This window comes from Puma concolor, chromosome B2 (assembly GCF_028749965.1).
Source record: "Puma concolor isolate L17-30 chromosome B2, mPumCon1.1.hap2, whole genome shotgun sequence".
NCBI classification, from domain to species: domain Eukaryota; kingdom Metazoa; phylum Chordata; class Mammalia; order Carnivora; family Felidae; genus Puma; species Puma concolor.
In genome coordinates, this window is record NC_141671.1 from 78621931 (window position 1) to 78638105 (window position 16175).

The following is a 16175-nucleotide window of genomic DNA, read 5'->3' on the forward strand; positions in this document are numbered from 1 at the left end:
CTAACATTCGGGGGAGGATTGTCTATGTGTGAGAAAGAAGGACAGATGAGGTAGGAAAGGGAAATATAAGAAGACACAGGGCTGGCAGGTGAAATAAAAGGGAACTCTTTGAAAAGTAGCTTTACTTCAAAGCTTCCAGAAACACTTTCAGATCCCTTGACCCAGGGGACTTCTAAGCCAGTATGATGAAGATCCGACTAAATTGCTTGAAAAAGATGAGGGAATTGATGGCTGTTAGTTTTTGAGAAAAGAAGATGTGGGGGGTTAAGGTGAAATAGAGGGAGTGAAATGATGACCAAAAAAATACTGTTTGTGTAGTACACCTTGGGGAAAAGATAGACAAAGAGATGAAGGCCTTGGGACTGCATTCTTATCTATCTGAATGAGTGTGGAAATAGTACCCAGGTCAGGGTGTCCTCGTGGGCTCTAAGATAGAATCATCCTGGGAGGATCCAAAACTCTAACTCTGTGCACTGAGGAGTTTTGGAGGTCTTTGCCATGAATAAAGCTTTTTCACCTGTCTTTAAAAAAATTGATATATGTCAATAAAAGTTTCTTATTTATTTCCTGCAAAAACTCTTCACATTTGTGCATCTCTGTGGTTGCAGCTACACTGAGAATTTGTGGTAAATTACCACCCTTTCACATGCTGAGTTCTAAAGTATAATCTACTTAAGAACATTGCTATTAGGTAATATCTCATGATGATTATAAACAAACCCCATGGGATATTATTTCATGTCTGCCAAAATGATTTCATGCTAGCAACAATGTTTAGAATCTCCCTTTCAAGTCTGCATTAGATATCAGGGAGAGTAAGTATGGTCTGTGCTAATTATTTTAACTATAAAAAAGAAAGCCCAAATTTCTTCAATTAGCAGAGTCAATAGTTTGACCTTTAAGCTACTGGGTTTAAGCTGGCAAATCACTAATACTCTTTGTAGTCTACTGTTTTTCTCTTTTCAAAGAAGGGTTAAAAAGGAGTTGGGAAAATTATGTAGACATTTGGAATGGATCATACCAATCCATATGCAAAGTAATATAATTAGGACTATCTGAAGAAAAACCGCTTTTTTTCTATTCTAATTTTAGCTTCTATACATTTTAATGCTTTTATGACAGCATTTAGAAAATAAATATATATTCAAAAGCTGGCTTTTGACTTGTAGTTCTGCTGTAATAAAATTGTATTCTCTGATAGCTTTTAGAAGAAAATATTTATTCATAATTAAATGCAAAATACATATTTTCCTTTCCTTTCTAACGCTTGTAGAGGGGAGAGGATGAAACGGGTGTGGTTGGGATATAGAGGGAAGGCAAACACTAATAGTTGCTGACCCAATAGCTATTCTTCCCCATAGGCTATGGTAGGCAGAATAATGCCCCACCTCCCCCAGGATGTCCCCTTCCCTAATTCTCAGGACCTGTGAATATACCTTTATGGTAAAAGGGACTTTGAAGATATAAGTTAAGAATTTTGAGAAGAGGGATTTATTGTGGAGTATCTGGATGGCCCCCCTGTAATCACAAGGTCTTTATAAGGGAAAGAGGGAGGCAGGAGAGTCAGAGAAGGAGATATGATGATGGAAGAAGAGGTTGGATTAATGCAAGGAAGGGGCCATGAACCAAGAAATGCAGGAGGCCTCTAGAAGCTGGAAATTGCAAGGAAGTTCCCCCTTAGAGCCTCCAGAAGGAATGCAGCCTTTCCAAAACCTTGGTTTTGACTCTGAGAGACCCCTTTGGATTTCTGACTTTCAGAACTGTAAGAAAATATCTCACATACTAAATGTGAGATAATTAACTGCCATTATTACTTATGCCAGTATTACATATGGAATCCAACTTAACTGATAGATTTGGTATGTGTGATGTGATAGATATAGTGGTTAATGAAAAACGGAGTCAATATTTTCAATAAAGCTCTTCATATTTATCCTGTTTCTCATTCTGAAAAAATGGATTTTACCAATAGACTGTTGAAGGGCTCTGCATCAACTAGAAGAATATTTGCTTTAAAGGCAATTCTAGTGAAAGCACACATTTTTCCAGAAATTGGGAGAAAAATATGAACTATACCAATTTGTTGGCTTTGTTTGCAAGGTAACAAAATTAAAAACTAAATAGGGGCGCCTGGGTGGCGCAGTCGGTTAAGCGTCCGACTTCAGCCAGGTCACTATCTCACGGTCCGTGAGTTCGAGCCCCGCGTCAGGCTCTGGGCTCATGGCTCGGAGCCTGGAGCCTGTTGCCGATTCTGTGTCTCCCTCTCTCTCTGCCCCTCCCCCGTTCATGCTCTGTCTCTCTCTGTCCCGAAAATAAATTTAAAAAATGTTGAAAAAAAATTAAAAAAAAAATTAAAAACTAAATAGACAAACTCATTTTGATGGCAAAATAAAAACCTGGCTGACATTCCACTGATTAGAGACCCAGGCAACTAAAGAAATAATGGAATATTATAATATGTGAAATACTTAATGTAGTTCAAACAAATTAGACTGCAAGGCATTACCAGCTTTGATAAATGGTCTTCTGGCCTTACCCTTCATGCTCTTCTCTATAACTATTGTAGCAGATGAAAAATGAGTTATATTTAAATAATTTCAAGTCAAAGAAAAATAAGATTGTGCAGCAAAAATATTTAAATTATACCCTAAGATATGTAAAACTATTCATGAGGAAATTTAAAAATAATCTTTAATTAATAATACCCAAATCTCTTGATTTTCTTTGACTAAGAGAATACCTGAGTTTATAGCTATAATTGCAAATTTGAATTGATTTTTCTTCCCCCTTGATAAATAACTTGATGTGTATATCTAGTGAATAACAGACCCTCTAAAATTAGGATTTTGACATTTTTCCTCCTCTTTCCTTTCTCTATGCATTTATGCAGTCTTCAACCCATTAGCATTTTTGGAAAGTCTAAAGCCTTTGGAACACTATGAGCTACATCTCCCTATCTATGCTTAAACTCTAGTCCACAAACCCTTTATTCCTTTTCTTAGGTCATGTTGAAAGGGCCAGTTCATTTGAGGTCTTCCTGAGTTATTTCAACTAGGCATTACTTCTCACCTGCAAAAGTAAAACAAGGGATAACTCACTGTTCCTAATTCCTTGGGAGTGACCTCAAGGTTACCTGAGGTTGTTTCCACACACTGTAGGTTTAGATCATATTAATTACTTCAATTTCCTTTGCATGGCTGTTTTCCCATGCCCTGGGCACTTCTTGAGAGAAATATCCACATCTTTTATCAATGTAGATCATAAGCTTGGCCCAGTGCCTCAACATTGGTTGAAAAAAAATATAGGAAAAATGAATGAATGTAGAAAGGGTATTTATCAGGAAATAAATTTGACCTTCCCATATATCTGCCTATAGAAACACATACCTGATACTACCTGTTCTCAGTTCTTGAACATAAGATTGGAACTTATGCAGAGTTTTGAAGTATGTTTTTCTCTCTCTCTTTTTTTTTAAGTTTACTTATTTATTTTGAGAGAGGTAGAGAGTGTGTGCGAGCAGGGGAGGGGCAGAGAGAGAATCCCAAACAGACTCTGTGCTGTCAGCGCTCAGCGCAGAGCTCAACGTGGGGCTCTATCTCAAAACCGTGAGACCATGACCTGAACTGAAATCAAGAATCAGACAATTAACTGACTGAGCCATCCAGGAGCTCCTTCTCTTGTGTTTTAATTATTAGTAAGTTATTATATGGAGTTTCAAAATTTGAGGTGGATAGCTGTTGTTGCACAATTGCTGCTTTGTTCTGCTAATTTTACCATGCATTATTAATAAGAATGCTTGACTAAAAGTTAAAAGTTCAACCATTTTTAAAAAATAAGAAAATTCATTATCTTTCAAAGCAGGAAGCTCAAACACGGTGCTTTTCAGGACTGATTAGTCCAATGGTTCATTGATGTTATCCAGAGTCTAGGTCTTCCCAGAATGCTGCTTTTTCACTTTCAGTGTGTAGACTTGCATTCCTCATAGGAGCAACTGCAGTGATTCAGGATCTCATGTCCAGAGTAATAGTGTCTAGAGTTGGAAAAAAAGGGGTGGGGGGGCATCTCTTTTTAATATCATTCTATTTTTTAAAAAAATACTTAAGTTGTATATGTTCATAGTTTGAAGAGATGAGTCCAGTTGTTTGACAACATTTGTTGTGTCAATAATAGCAATCTCATCCCCACCATTGTTCCCTTTCCCCAAAGACTGCCACACTTTGATCTCTTTTAGCTGATTACTGTTTTAATCTTTTCTTTTCTTTTTTTTAATTTTGAGAAAGAGAGAGTGCAAGCAAGGGAGGGGCAAAGAAAGAGGGAGAATCTCAAGCAAGCTGTGCACTGTTAGTGCAGAGCCCTACGTGGGGCTCGAACTCACAAAACTGTGAAATCATGACTTGAGCTGAAATCAAGAGTTGGATGTTTAACCTATTGAACCTAAAATAGGAGCTAAAATAGGCGCTTCACTATTCTAATCTTTATCTCCATATCTCCAAATAACATGCTTATAGCACATACAGGTACCCTTGATTTTTCAGTTTATAGATATTATCTATTGATTTCTCAAAATGGAAAATGAAGCTTTAGCTCTCTTCCTCCCTACCCACCTCCCCAACCTCCAATCACTCCCTCCTTCTGTGTCTGGTATGAGGTTTCTTGTATAAGAGATCCTCCTTTGCCATTATCCTGGGAAATCCTTTTGCCTTTTTTTTTTTTTTTTTTTAATTTGCTATTTACTACTTGCTTTATCTCTTGGGATATTCTTTCCTGTTTAGCGGAGTACTTCTAGTTAGTTTTATGAGAAAGGGCACTGGGGAGATACATTTTTAAAACTTTGAATATCTTTATTCTACTTTACACTTTACACTTAAGTGCCAGTTTGATTAGATATAGAATTCTAGGTTGGAAATAATTTCCCTTGAGAATTTTGAAGACACATCCTTCTGGCTTTTGGCTTCTAACTGTTAATCATAGGAAGCCATTGTTTTCTGACCCTTTGTAGATGGTCTTTTCTTCCCCTATCCCAGGGTCCTGAAATTTCATGATGATTTATTTTCTTTTCTTCTCTTTTCTTTTCTTTTCTTTCTTATTTTTTTAAATGTGGTTCTAGGGGCGCCTGGGTGGCGCAGTCGGTTGGGCGTCCGACTTCAGCCAGGTCACGATCTCACGGTCTGTGAGTTCGAGCCCCGCGTCGGGCTCTGGGCTGATGGCTCAGAGCCTGGAGCCTGTTTCCGATTCTGTGTCTCCCTCTCTCTCTGCCCCTCCCCCGTTCATGCTCTGTCTCTCTCTGTCCCAAAAATAAATAAACGTTGAAAAAAAAAAATTAAAAAAAAAAATAAATGTGGTTCTATTTTCATCCATTGTGTTGGGTAGTTGGTGGGTCATTTCAATCCGTAAACTCACAGTTTCCAGTTGTGGCAGTATTTCTTGTATTCTTCCTTTGATGATTCACTCCTTTCCTTCTCTTTTTTTCAGGGATTTTTATTATTTGGATGTTAAACCTCTTCTGCCATAATCAGCCTCCAAAATGGCTCCCAATGACACATGAGTCTTGGTATTTATGTTTTTTTGCAGTCCCCTCTGACACTGAGTAGGCAAATATGTGTCCAAAAGGATACTGTGAAAATGTTGAAGTATGACTTCTGAGATTAGGTTATAAAAGACATTGTAACTTCCACTTTGCTTCCTCCAGAATCATTTACCAGGGGAAGCTGATTGTCATGGAAGGATACTCAAGTAGCCTGTGGAGAGATACTCATGGTAAGGAGCTGAAGCCCCTTTCTGACAGTTAATACTAGCTTGCTACATTGCCACATTGAAAACACATCCTTCAGCCAGCGCAGTCAAGCCTCAGGATGATTGAACCTTAGTTGGTATCCTAACTGCAAACTCGTGAGACCTTGAACTAGGGCCACTCAATTAAGCCCCACATGGTTTTCTGACCCATAGAAACTGTATGTAATAGTAAACATTTATAGTTTTAAGCTGGAATAGTTTGTTTTGGCATAGTTTGTTATGCAGCAATAGATCATTAATGTGACCTTGTTCAACTTTTAAATTTTCTTATCTAATGCTGGCTGTCAGCTTGGGACCTCAGCTGGTTCCCATGTGGTCTCTCTCTGTGGACTAGTGGAGAGCTTCCTCACAGAATGTTAGCCAGGCCTCAGAAGTAATGCTGCATTACTTTTGTCACATTTCAGTCATTGAGGCAGTAACAAAGTCCTGCCCAGATTTAAGGACAGTGGCAAGGTCTGAGAAAGCATGTGAGACTGGAAATGTTGCTGTGGCCATTTTTGAAAACACAGCTTGCCTGTACTGAAGTGTCTATACTGAAATATTCTGAAGAAATAGAGAAGGTGGGGGAGACAATTTATAAACAAATTCTTTCAAACCAGTGTAATAGGTGCTTTAATAAAGATAGAAATATTGAAGAATGGGGGCCTAGACAAGGGAGCAAATAGTTTATCTAGGGAGTTGGAAAAATTTCATAGAAGAGGGACAAATGAATGGATTTTGAAGGTTGAGAATAACTTACATATTTGGAGAAGGGTATTTCAGAGAGAAGGGGGTATCTAAAACAGTGAAGGACATTAACACATAAAAAAAATACGTTGAGATTAGAAAGGAAGTGTAAGTTTTATGTAGACAATAAGAGAATACCGAATGATTTTAAGCAGAGGAATCATATCAATAGATCTCATTTAAACAAGATAAATACTGGGGATTGGGTGGTGTGTAGACTGAATGACATTTAGGAGATGTGATGGTGAGTTGCAACAATGGGGAGGAATCAGGAGGAAACGGGTGTGGGGCTTAAAGGAAGAATCCATCACTTAATATCTAAAATAAAGAGCTGAATGTATTTCTTGTTAAAGAATTTGCTGTGCTTGTACTAAAGAGTTTCCTTGAGCAAACTGCTTTTAGGAAGCATGGGTGTTGTGCATTTGAGAACTTCCATTGGCAGGAATTTTAGGGGTTGGTTGTCTGTTAGCCATGGAAACAGTTACTAGGGTGAGTATGTTGTTGATTGGTGACTGTGGGAAGCTGTCACTGAACACTCAGCATCTGGAAGTGTAGTTTCCCAAGTGAAGTAGTCATTCACTGATTGGGATATGTTTAAAACTGTTTCTGATGATTACCTCTTCCTTTGCCCAAAAATACAATCTATCTTTAACTTTCTTGAATTGAGAGAATAGGAACTTTATTTTTAGGGGTTAAAATAGAAGAAGTCAAAATCACCTTTAACTTTTGCTTGATGGAAAGAAGAAACAGAAGGAGGAGGAAGGAGTGTGGGATACAAGTGGGAAAGGGGCAGAGTAAACAGCAAGATGTTATGATTTGGATGTGTTAACATGTATGTGGGACATCCAGTAATAGTTGGAGATAAGGAGAACTTGAGAAAATGGTTAGTCTTTAGGAGTCACCAGCAAATGGGAGGGTGTGGAAACCATGGATGAAATAAAGTGGCTCAGGCAAAGCTTGTGGAGTAAATGTAGAAGTTACCCTGTGATGAAACAGAGAAGTGCTTGTGAATAGTAGAAGACCCAGGAGATGGTAATTGGAGAAAACAGAGGAGGAAAGAGTTTCAGTAAGACTGAGTTGTCAATAGCAGGGAGTTTATGTATAAAAAAAGCTAAAGAGGACGTTGTTTTTAGCAAGAGCCATTTCAGTATAATTACATGTCTGAAAATCAGATTTAAGGGTTTCTAAACATTTTGGCTGTCAACTTCTGATATAATGCTTCAAATTTTATTCATGTATCTTAGGTATTCATGAATCTTATCAATGTTTTTATGTTAGGAATATCTAACTCAATAACTACTGACTAAGCATTTATTATCTGACTACTTGGTGAACTTTTAGCTTGAAACAGTTACTGAACTTCCTGACAGATCACATCAAGTCATTATAACACATGCATTTTAGCAATGGGAAGTTTAATTTTATGCCATAATTACCTTGATAAGCAAAGGTGGACTTTTAGATTTTGTTAATAGCTGATCTCTCTCCCTCCCTCTCCATTTGCCCCTTCCCTGCTTGTGTGCACTCTCTTTCAAAATAAATAAATACACTTAAAAAAATTATTTCTAAACCATACATGTTAACATATATCCCAAATTAAAATAACTATTAAATGACTAACCTGGGGTGCTTGGGTGGCTCAGTTAGTTGAGTGCCGACTTTGGCTCAGGTCATGATCTCGCAGTTTATGGGTTCCAGCCCTGCGTTGGGCTCTCTTCTGACAGCTCAGAGCCTGGAGGCTTCTTTCTGATTCTGGGTCTCCCTCTCTCTCTGCCCCTGCCATGCTCATGCTCTGTGTCTCTCTCTCTCTCTCTCAAAAAAAAAAAAATGTTTTAAATGACTAACCTTATCCCTTAACAGGCAGAATTTTATCATATTTGGTGTCATATTATCAATATTGAACTATTGAACACTTTAATTATACTTCCTTATTATACTTATTTCAGTATGAAATGCCTATCTTAATTCCTGACTTCATTATGCTTTTTACATAGCAAACATATTTTTTAAGTTTATTTATTTATTTTGAGAGAGAGAGAGAGAGAGAGGGAGCAAGTGGGGGAGGGGTAGAGAGAGAGAGAGAGAGAGGGAGAGAGAGAATTGAGAGAATCCCAAGCAAGAGAGAGAGAATCCCAAGCAGGCTCCACACTATCAATGCAGAGCCCAAAGTGGGGCTCAATCTCACGAACCCTAAGATTATGACCTGAGCTGAAATCAAGAGTCAGAGGCTTAACTGACTGAGCCATCCAGGCACCCCAGCATATCTTTAATTTTATATTCTGTGGCCTTTCAGAACATCTGAATCCTCAGAAGTTGCTCGATAAATACTTTTCAATTGATAATCAGTCTCATAAAGAGCAGTTTGACAATGAATGCCTGGCCATGTTCTTGTTTTCATTTGCTCTTATCCAATATTTTTTTCTGGTTAAATGTGACTTCTTTACACTGGGATCATTTCCTGCCACTCACCTCACTTAGGAACTGTAAGGAAATAACTTCTTGACATTGAGCATGATCTTTGTAATGGGTATTTTTTTTTCTCCTCTCTCAAACTTTTTTTGCTTTAGCATAAAATGAAAGGGTTTTCTTATACTTTTGTCTTTTTGGAAAATTTTGGGGGAGTATCATCCTTCATTTTTTCTATCTCCTGGGTTGCTCCACCTCTTACGGGGAGTAATTAATCTGATTGGTGAAATTGGAGGGCCTGTTAATAACTGAAATTCACTGCATTAGAAGGTGGGCCTGGAGGGTCTTTGGAAGGCTCTTTCTTCCCCTTGTGAGGTGACCGCAACTTCCAGGTAGCTGGGAATGGTGCTGCTCTGTATTCTCAAGTCTTCCCATGAAGTTTTAAAATATGAACTTGAGGTATTAGAGCCCTTTATGTGAGTGTAGGCCCACAGTGGATTAATTGCTACCTTATTTGTCAAATCTAAGATGCTGTTAATTGCAAAATGCTTCATTATTTTATGTGCCACTAAGAAAAGAAACGTTGCCAGTCAAACCATGGTATGATGTTCTGTTACTTAGAATGTTTATCTTGTGCTTGTTGCAAGGATCTTTTAGACATACGTAGTATGGATTTTTCTCATAGTCATTCACTGTATAATTATAAAAAGAAAAATATGAGGAAAGTAAATTGATTAAATTATTCCATAAATTTATTCACATTAAAAGTTGGACATTTTGAGTCATATTTCAACTGGGTTCTCAGTGCTTGTGATTTGCCACACACTTTTCCTTTGTGCCAACAGCAATGGTGACCCAAAATTTCTTGCAGATTTTACTCGTATCATCAAGATCCTCTTCTAAGCCACTGATACACTTTCTGCAAACACTGATATGCAGGAGTTGTGGCTGACCAATTGCAATTCCAGAACACATCCTCATTTCAGATTTGTAAAAATATGAAAAAAATGTAACTCTAAAAATGGATGAAATATGGTATTTCTGCTGTGCCCACACAGTCTTCTCACTTCCCAGTACCTAACACTCTATTAAGAAAATATAGTTAGGAAATCACTGTTTAGCCAATAGATTTTCAGTCTTGATTCTAGACTGAATCAAGAGTAGTTCACACTAATCAGTGATTTCAGGTGTTGGAATAGTTGCTAAAGTATGGTTTTAGCTGTAGACTGCAGTAGCAGCAAAGCAGGCTGGGTGATGATTTGGGGTGATGTGACCAGGGTCATGTGGTTCTCATGATGAGGCACTCCATAGGTCAATACTCTATCATATTGGCTCCTCCAGGAACACCATGTCTGAAATTGGTATTTAGCTAATGAATTTATTTTTTAAATTTAACTTTATTTTTTAATTTTTAAAATTTACATCCAAATTAGTTAGTATATAGTGAAGCAATGATTTCAGTAGATTCCTTAATGCCCCTTACCCATTTAGCCCATCCCCCCTCCCATAACCTCTCCAGTAAACCTCAGTTTGTTCTCCATATTTATGAGTCTCTTTTGTTTTGTCCCCTCCCTGGTTTTATATTATTTTTGTTTCCCTTCCTTTATATTCATCTATTTTGTCTCTTAAAGTCCTCATACGGGTGAAGTCAGATGATTTTTGTCTTTCTCTGACTGACTAACTCCACTTAGCATAATTCCCTCTAGTTCCAACCACATAGTTGCAAATGGCAAGATTTCATTCTTTTTGATTGCTGAGTAATACTCCATTGTATATATATACCGCATCTTCTTTATCCATTCATCCATCAATGGACATTTGGGCTCTTTCCATATTTTGGCCATTGTTGATAGTGCTGCTATAAACATGGGGGTGCATGTGTCCCTTTGAAACAGCACACTTGTATCCCGTGGGTAAGTGCCTTGTAGTGCAATTGCTGAGTTGTAGGGTAGTTCTATTTTTAGTTTTTTGAGAAACCTCCATACTGTTTTTCAGAATGGCTGCACCAGCTTGCATTCCCACCAACAATGCAAAAGAGATCCTCTTTCCCTGCATCCTCACCAACATCTGTTGTCGCCTGAGTTGTTAATGTTAGCCATTCTAACAAGTGTAAGGTGGTATCTCATTGTGGTTTTGAATTGTATTTCCTGGATGATGAGTGATGTTGAGCATTTTTTCATGTATCAGTTGGCCACCTGGATGTCTTCTTTGGAGAAGTGTCTATTCATGTCTTTTGCCTATTTCTTCACTGGAATATTTGTTTTTCGGGTGTGGAGTTTGATGAGTTCTTTATAGATTTTGGATACTAACCCTTTATCTGATATGTCATGTGCAAATATCTTCTCCCATTCTGTCAGTTGCCTTTTAGTTTTGCTGATTGTTTCCTTCAATTTGTAGAAGCTTTTTATTTTGATGAGGTCCCAATAGTTCATTTTTGCTTTTGTTTCCCTTGCCTCCAGAGACGTGTTGAGTAAGAAATTGCTGCAGGCAAGATCAAAGAGGTTTTTGCATGCTTTCTCCTCGAGGATTTTGATGGCTTCCTGTCTTACATTGAGGTCTTTCATCCACTTTGAGTTTATTTTTGTGTATGGTATAAGAAAGTGGTCCATGTTCATTCTTTTGCATGTCGCTGTCCAGTTTTCCCAGCACCACTTGCTGAAGAGACTGTCTTTATTCCATTGGGTATTCTTTCCTGCTTAGTCAAAGATTAGTTGCCTATACGTTGTGGGTCCACTTCTGGGTTCTCTATTCTGTTCCACTGATATGAGTGTCTGTTCTTATGCCAGTACCATACTGTCTTGATGATTACAGCTTTGTAGTGTAGCTTGAAGTCTGGGATTGTGATGCCTCCTGCTTTGGTTTTCTTTTTCAAGATTGCTTTGGCTATTCGGGGCATTTTCTGGTTCCATACAAATGTTAGGATTGTTTGTTCTAGCTCTGTGAAGAATGCTGGTGTTACTTTGATAGGGATTGCATTGAATATGTAGATTGCTTTGGGTAGTATCGACATTTTAACAATGTTTGTTGTTCCTATCCAGGAGCATGCAATCTCTTTCCATTTCTTTGTGTCTTCTTCAATTTCTTTCATCAGCTTTCTATAGTTTTCAGTGTATAGATTTTTTACTTCTTTGGTTAGATTTATTCCTAGGTATTTTATGGTTTTTGGTGCAACTGTAAATGGACCGATTCCTTGATTTCTCTTTCTGTTGCTTCATTGTTGGTGTATAGATGTGCAACTGATTTCTGTGCATTGATTTTATATCTTGCAACTTTGCTGAATTCATGAATCAGTTCTAGCAGTTGTTTGGTGGAATGTTTTGGGTTTTCTATATAGAGTATCCTCTCATCTGCAAAGAGTGAAAGTTTGACCTTGTCCTGGCTGATTTGTATGCCTTTTATTTCTTTGTGTTGTCTGATTGCAGAGGCTAAGATTTCCAATACTATGTTGAATAACAGTGGCGAGAGTGGACATCCCTGTCTTGTTCCTGACCTTAGGGGGAAAGCTGTCAGTTTTTCCCCATTGAGGATGATGTTAGCATTGGGTCACTAATATATGGCTTTTATCATCTCGAGGTATGATCCTTCTATCCCTACTTTCTTGAGGGTTTGTATCGAGACAGGATGCTGTATTCTGTCAAATGCTTTCTCTGCATCTATTGAGAGGATCATATGGTCTTGTCCTTTCTTTTATTGATATGACGAATCACGTTAATTGTTTTGCAGATATTGAACCAGCCCTGCATTCCAGGTATAAATCCCTCTTGGTTGTGGTGAATAATTTTTTTAATGTATTGTTGGATCTGGTTGGCTAATATCTTGTTGAGGATTTTTGCATCCATGTTCATCAGGGAAATTGGTCTATAGTTCTCGTTTTAGTGGGGTCTCTGTCTGGTTTTGGAATCAAGGTAATGCTGGCCTCATAGAAAGAGTTTGGAAGTTTTCCTTCCATTTCTATCTTTTGGAACAGTTTCAAGAGAGTAGGTGTTAACTCTTCCTTAATGTTTGGTAGAGATACCGAAGATGGCGGCGTAGGAGGACGCTGGGCTCACCGTGCGTCCTGCTGATCACTTACATTCCACCTACACCTGCCTAAATAACCCAGAAAACCGCCAGACGATTAGCAGAACGGAGTCGCCGAGCCAAGCGCAGACGAGAGGCCCACGGAAGAGGGTAGGAAGGGCGGCAAGGGGGTGCGCGCTCCACGGACTGGCGGGAGGGAGCCGGGGTGGAGGGGCGGCTCGCGGGCCAAGCAGAGCCCCCGAGTCTGGCTTGCAACAGCAGAGGGGCCTGACGGACTGTGTTCCGACAGCAAGCGCGACTTAGTGTCTGGGAGGTCATAAGTTAACAGCTCTGCTCAGAAAGCGGGAAGGCTGGAGGACAAAGGGAAGGAGAGCTGCAGAGCCCCCGGACGACAGAGCTCAGTTTGGTGGGGAACAAAGGCGCTCACCAGCGCCATCTCCCCCGCCCATCCCCCAGCCAAAATCCCAAAGAGAACCAGTTCCTGCCAGGGAACTTGCTCGCTCCGCGCAAACACCCAACTCTGTGCTTCTGCGGAGCCAAACCTCCGGCAGCGGATCTGACTCCCTCCCGCTGCCACAGGGCCCCTCCTGAAGTGGATCACCTAAGGAGAAGTGATCTAAGCCTGCCCCTCCTACCCCTGTGCACCTTGCCTACCCACCCCAGCTAATACGCCAGATCCCCAGCACCACAAGCCTGGCAGTGTGCAAGTAGCCCAGACGGGCCATGCCACCCCACAGTGAATCCCCCCGCCTAGGAGAGGGGAAGAGAAGGCACGCACCAGTCTGACTGTGGCCCCAGCGGTGGGCTGGGGGCAGACATCAGGTCTGACTGCGGCCCCGCCCACCAACTCCAGTTATACACCACAGCACAGGGGAAGTGCCCTGCAGGTCCTCACCAATCCAGGGACTATCCAAAATGACCAAGCAGAAGAATTCCCCTCAGAAGAATCTCCAGGAAATAACAACAGCTAATGAGCTGATCAAAAAGGATTTAAATAATATAACAGAAAGTGAATTTAGAATAACAGTCATAAAATTAATCGCTGGGCTTGAAAACAGTATACAGGACAGCAGAGAATCTCTTGCTACAGAGATCAAGGGACTAAGGAACAGTCACGAGGAGCTGAAAAACGCTTTAAACGAAATGCAAAACAAAATGGAAACCACCACGGCTCGGATTGAAGAGGCAGAGGAGAGAATAGGTGAACTAGAAGATAAAGTTATGGAAAAAGAGGAAGCTGAGAAAAAGAGAGATAAAAAAATCCAGGAGTATGAGGGGAAAATTAGAGAACTAAGTGATACACTAAAAAGAAATAATATACGCATCATGGGTATCCCAGAGGAGGAAGAGAGAGGGAAAGGTGCTGAAGGGGTACTTGAAGAAATAATAGCTGAGAACTTCCCTGAAGTGGGGAAGGAAAAAGGCATTGAAATCCAAGAGGCACAGAGAACTCCCTTCAGACGTAACTTGAATCGATCTTCTGCACGACATATCATAGTGAAACTGGCAAAATACAAGGATAAAGAGAAAATTCTGAAAGCAGCAAGGGGTAAACGTGCCCTCACATATAAAGGGAGACCTATAAGACTCGTGACTGATCTCTCTTTTGAAACTTGGCAGGCCAGAAAGAATTGGCACGAGATTTTCAGTGTGCTAGACAGAAAAAATATGCAGCCGAGAATCCTTTATCCAGCAAGTCTGTCATTTAGAATAGAAGGAGAGATAAAGGTCTTCCCAAACAAACAAAAACTGAAGGAATTTGTCACCACTAAACCAGCCCTCCAAGAGATCCTAAGGGGGACCCTGTGAGACAAAGTACCAGAGACATCACTACAAGCATAAAACATACAGACATCACAATGACTCTAAACCCGTATCTTTCTATAATAACATTGAATGGAAATGGATTAAATGCGCCAACCAAAAGACATAGGGTATCAGAATGGATAAAAAAACAAGACCCATCTATTTGCTGTCTACAAGAGACTCATTTTAGACCTGAGGACACCTTTAGATTGAGAGTGAGGGGATGGAGAACTATTTATCATGCTACTGGAAGCCAAAAGAAAGCTGGAGTAGCCATCCTTATATCAGACAAACTAGACTTTAAATTAAAGGCTGTAACAAGAGATGAAGAAGGACATTATATAATAGTGACAGGGTCTATCCATCAGGAAGAGCTAACAATTATAAATGTCTATGCGCCGAATACCGGAGCGCCCAAATATATAAAACAATTACTCATAAACATAAGCAAACTTATTGAGAAGAATGTGGTAATTGCAGGGGACTTTAACACCCCACTTACAGAAATGGATAGATCATCTAGACACACGGTCAATAAAGAAATAAGGGCCCTCAATGACACATTGGATCAGATGGACTTGATAGATATATTTAGAACTCTGCATCCCAAAGCAACAGAATATACTTTCTTCTCGAGTGCACCTGGAACATTCTCCAAGATAGATCATATACTGGGTCACAAAACAGCCCTCCATAAGTTTACAAGAATTGAAATCATACCATGCATCCTTTCAGACCACAATGCTATGAAGCTTGAAATCAACCACAGGAAAACGTCTGGAAAACCTCCAAAAGCATGGAGGTTAAAGAACACCCTACTAACGAATGAGTGGGTCAACCAGGCAATTAGAGAAGAAATTTAAAAATATATGGAAACAAACGAAAATGAAAATACAACAATCCAAACGCTTTGGGACGCAGCGAAGGCAGTCCTGAGAGGAAAATACATTGCAATCCAGGCCTATCTCAAGAAACAAGAAAAATCCCAAATACAAAATCTAACAGCACACCTAAAGGAAATAGAAGCAGAACAGCAAAGGCAGCCTAAACCCAGCAGAAGAAGAGAAATAATAAAGATCAGAGCAGAAATAAACAATATAGAATCTAAAAAAACTGTAGAGCAGATCAACGAAACCAAGAGTTGGTTTTTTGAAAAAATAAACAAAATGGACAAACCTCTAGCCAGGCTTCTCAAAAAGAAAAGGGAGATGACCCAAATAGATAAAATCATGAATGAAAATGGAATTATTACAACCAATCCCTCAGAGATACAAACAATTATCAGGGAATACTATGAAAAATTATATGCCAACACATTGGACAACCTGGAAGAAATGGACAAATTCCTGAACACCCACACTCTTCCAAAACTCAATCAGGAGGAAATAGAAAGCTTGAACAGACCCATAACCAGCGAAGAAATT